General features: G+C 43.6%; 1 pseudogene; it reads left to right on the top strand.

The window, feature by feature from the left end:
- The first annotated feature begins 3,435 nt into the window (after window positions 1–3,435).
- On the top strand, window positions 3,436–4,198 carry LOC136167396 (large ribosomal subunit protein uL29 pseudogene; annotated as a pseudogene).
- Window positions 4,199–5,035: the final 837 nt, after the last annotated feature.

Genomic DNA, 5,035 nt, shown 5'->3' with positions numbered 1-5,035 from the left:
GGAAAGTTGTGAGAAAGTAGACAGACACTTAGAAAAACCCATTATTTCTTGCAATTTAAAAGACAATTGCAAGAAGAAAATATTTGCCCTAAAAGAACACATTTTGAATAGGAAAAATCTCTTGTAAGCATTTATGTTGGAGAAAAATCTGGGAGTAAGAAGTCAATCTATAGCCTTTCTTTTCACAGATCTCTTTCTGAACTGATATATCTCCAATAGTCCGTTCCATAGAGCTTGATGATACTTTAATCATATTATCCTTTGTGGTTTGCAGGGTGTGCCTCTGAAGGGGGCACACACTTGCTTAATTAGCACTCCCATGACACCCAGCCTGGAGACGGCTGGCTGCTCTTTAAAGCCCTTGGTGAGTAAATCAATTAGGCCAAATATGTAGCAGATTTTTTAAAGTAACAACCCACAACGTATTTAGAGTTTCTTGACTTGGGCCATAAGGAGATTGTCTAAGATGTCAGCCAGGTGTACCCTGGTTTGATAAATGGATCTTCAAAGCTGGAATCCAGTTTGGTTAGTTCTTTTTCATTTCTAAATAGTCACTGGAATGCCAAAGAATTAGAACAATGGGTTGAGATGTGTTAGTATCATGATCTAGTTGATCCTTTTCTGCTCCCAGAGTCAACCCTGCTTCCAGCTCTTGTCACTTTGTGTTTTCACTATTGCAGTGGGCTCTTAGTTGAAATCGTTAGCCTAGTTCTCAAGGTGTTATGTGAAAGGCTTCCAGCTTTGTCTGTTGTCTCTTCCCAGAGCAGTTTATATTTGTTTTTTGGTAATACTCTTGACACATGTAGTTGCTTATTTGAAAGATTGTTTTCACTACCACACTATAAACACTCCACAAGGGTAGGGGCTGTGCCCTGGATAGTCACTGGGACGTCCACAATACTCACAGATGCTCAATAGCTACTTACTGAACGAATGACCCGATTCCTCACGTGTACCTTATAGCACTGTGTAATTGAGGTATGTATTAACACCACTTGACACAAACCCCCCTCTTGCCTGCACTGTTACTGCTCTTGCCTTTTGCTTATGTCATTTGCCTTATGGCCATTCTACAAGAAAACACAAAGGACAGTATGAAGACAATAATTTGGACATATTTTAAGTGATGAGAAAGGAAAAATGAGAGTATCCTGGCTGGGAGATAAGAAAGGAATTTTAGGGTTACCATCTGAAAAAGCCTGAGCTTGATCATCAGGATGCCAAGATTTTATTACTTGGTTATCCTCTGACCATGGAAGATTAAATTCTCTGTACATTGGTCTGTAAAGCTTGGATAGCAATGCTATTCTACCCCATGGTGTTCCCACAGGCTGCATAGGGATTGTGAGACACTGGGCTTTGGGGCTCCTGCTAATACACTTAGCTTTGTTGTTGTTGTTAAATATTTAACATAATTGCAAACTGAGCTCAGAAAAGGTGTTTTTTTTTTTCCTCCCCTGCCTGAGGTATTAACACATCACCATTCATTCCAATAATTTATACAAATAACATTAGGAAAATATTTTCTGGAAAACAACAGACTCTTCAAAACTCTCTTTGAGTCTCCCTGCCCTGACACTCTGTGAGGATTGGATTCATTTCAGCTACATTTCTTAAAAGCTTTTCATATGCCAGGTCCCATAAGGAGTAGCTAGGGGGAAAAGAAGATCTATCCTCAAGGCTCTTGTGGCAAGCCAAATAATGGTCCCCAAAGACAACCACATCCTAATCCCCATAACCTGTGAATATGCCACATAGGATAAAGGAGTGTTGCAAATGTGATTAGGTTAAGGGCCCTGAGATGGGAAGCTTTCTGGATTAGCTGACTTGGGAGAGCATAATCTAATCACACAGCTCCTCAAAACTGGAGCCCCTTTCCTGGCTGTGGTCAGAGGTGTGACCACAGGAGGATGGTTGGGATGGTAGTAGTGTTACTGGCTTTGAAGTTGGAAAAAATATCCATAAGCCAAAGAACACAGATGACTATGTTCAGAAGCTGGAAAAACAAGAAAACAAATTCCCCCTTAGAGCCTACAGACGGAAACACAGCTCTGCCAACACCTTGATTTTGGTCTATGTTGGACTTCTGACATGCAGAACTGTAAGATAATAAATTTGTGTTGTTTAAGCCACTAAGTTTGTGTTAATCTTTTAGATCAGCAATAAAAAAAAAAAATCAGATCTCATGAAATAACACAGGAGGAACAAGGGGAGAAATCACAACAATCTAAGGACATCTAGGATTAATTCAAGAGTGAGGCAAATCAATCATATTAATGGTAATGGTGACAATTTTGATGATAGCCTTTAAATATCATTTAATATCATACTTGAAATATGTTTTATTATTGATCCCATTTTTCAGATGGGAAACTGAGGCATAGGAATATTAACTAACTTGCCCAAATTTATTCAACAAACATGCAAATCCAAGTTCATTCTATAGAGTGGAATGATGACTCCCACCTGGGAAACCAGCAACACCTTCCTGTCTTAGATTGGATCATGCTTGATCTTGAACTGGTGAGTCGAATTTTGAGTGAAGAAGCTAGAGAGACCACTATGTGGAGGAGGCAGTGACATGAATAATGGTGTGGGAACACCTCTGTGCTGGAAGGAAGGTGAAGAGTTTGAGCTGGTGTCATGTCCAGCGCCAGAGGCTGTATTAGCGGACACAGGCTGCAAAGCAGGTTCAAAGCAAATCATGAAGGTCTGGCCATGCTAGCACTAGGGTTCTAATCTGTCGGTGGATGAAAGCTAGAGAAAGTTTTTCTGTGGAGTGGCATGGAAGAACTGACTTAGCTTCACTTTATCCACCAAGAAAGCAAGAGTTGGAAGGTTGGAGGGGGTGGGGGTGGTGGAGTGGGTAGCGTTTGGTTTTTAAAAAGCTTAACCTATGGGGGAAATTGTTACCTTGACTCTAAGGAGAGTGTATTGATTATTCATATCTTGAATTCTGAATTTTTTCCCCAACATTTGACTCCTTAGTTATTAACTCCTGACCTGTAATCCTCTGGAAGGCAGAAACTGGGCTTCTGTTTGTATGTATTCCTGGCACCTATCACAGGTCCTAACCCAGCACAGGGGCTTCCTTGAGAAGAAATTGATAAATAAATGAATGGGTCAAGTCATGCCTTCTTGAGCTTCACTTATTAAAGTTTATGCTTTGTCTGCTTTCTGAAAAGACTACAGGCCAATAATGCATAGAGCAGACATACAGGAAGCATGTACATGCCAAATCAAACAGTCTTACTAAAAATTGGAAAGGGTCTCCGGACACCAGATTTCAGCAGTTGCTGTGATTTCTGCCCTGGGAGACGTGGGGATGGTGGTGAGGGGAAGTGTGCGGTGTAGAAGGCCAGCAGGCCCACCGGGTCTGCTCTCAGCCGCAGAAACCACTGGAGAGGTGGACTGGGCCACACACTCGGGGGCGGAATGACCACCACGACCAACGACAGTCACATGACAAGAGTGCTGGTGTTGGAAGGTGTAGGGCCTGAGAAGTGTACACAGGTGAGGCAGCCAGAGCTAGGCTGTATGTCCTAGGGTGTCTCCCTAAAGCTTGTCCTGAGCTTACACAGAGCTGAACGCCATTAGCTTTCTTTTGGAAAATGCTGAAGGGAAGTGTTTTACCTCAGGGTGCAATGAAAGCAAAAGGCGGCTCGATGCCAGGGAAGAACTCAACAGGAGACCCCGTGAGAGGCACCCCGGACTTGTGGTTATTCTGCAGGTGAGAGAAGGGAGGAGAAGGGGGAGACCCTCACGAGGCACTCCTCTTCCAAGAGGGACGCTGAAGGCTTTCCCTCTGAGAAGGTGGCAGAGGCAGGCTATACAGCCGTGGCCAAGAGAACGCTTGAGGCCTTCGCAGCAAGAAGGAGCTTCTGGAACAGCTGGAGGACTCAAAGGTAGCGCTGTCCCAGCTGCCCCAGGCTTCTAAACTTTCCAAGATCTGAGTTGTTCGTAGATCCATCGCTGGTGTGCTCACTGTCATTAACCAGACTCGGAAAGGGGACCTCAGGAAAGTCTGTAAGGACAAGAAGTACAAGCCCCTGCATCTGTAGCTCAAGAAAACACGTCCATGAGCCGCCAGCTCAACAAGCAGGAAGAGAACCTGAAACCCAAGAAGCTGTTGTGGAAGGAGCAGCTGTACCCACTCTGGGATCACGTGGTCAAGGCCAGAGCATTAGGTCATCAATAAAACAAGCCGGCAACGAAATGAAAACAGAGCGGCCCTGAGGGCGCGCGTCCTGAGTTCGTGGCAGTGCCCTGGGCATGAGCTCTAAACCACCAATACTCTAGAATAGATCCGGAGAGGTGAAAGAATGCAAAAGCCACAGAGAGCCTCTCCTGGTGGCAGGAAGCGGAGGAAGGGCGTCCTCATACAGGCACAGCCCAGGGAGGGTGCCCCAGGCCTGTTGGTGACAGCACCGCCTCTAGAAAAGGTTCTGACAATCACATTTCTCTGCTAGAGCCACCATCATGGGAACTCAACTATACAGTCTTTTTCAGTGACCTTAAATTCTTTTCTTTTTACCAAAATACAAGCCAACTTCAAAGAAAATGTTGCAGTAAAAATAACCACCTCATATCCTCTTACCCAACACAAACCCTATTGTCATTGTCTTTTATTCTTTTTCCCTCTAACCATTTGCTCTTGTTTTATAGAAGGGACGTTTTCAATGAAAAAAAAAAATGGAAGTAGAACAGGAAGAATTCTTCTGCTATCTATTTTAAGTGATACAATCTATTTTATTTTTTTTTTTTTCTTTTTTTTTTTTTTTTTAATATTATTTTATTAGTTGGAGGCCAATCACTTTACAACATTTCAGTGGGTTTTGTCATACATTGACATGAATCAGCCATATAGTTACATGTATTCCCCATCCCGATCCCCCCTCCCACCTCCCTCCCCACCCGACTCCTCAGGGTCCTCCCAGTGCACCAGGCCCGAGCACCTGACTCATGTATCCCACCTGGGCTGGTGGTCCGTTTCACCATAGATAATATACATGCTGTTCTTTCAAAACATCCCACC

This window comes from Muntiacus reevesi, chromosome 4, assembly GCF_963930625.1.
Source record: "Muntiacus reevesi chromosome 4, mMunRee1.1, whole genome shotgun sequence".
NCBI classification, from domain to species: Eukaryota; Metazoa; Chordata; class Mammalia; order Artiodactyla; family Cervidae; genus Muntiacus; species Muntiacus reevesi.
The sequence above is the reverse complement of the archived record's forward strand: the minus strand, read 5'-3'. Positions and strand labels throughout refer to the sequence as shown.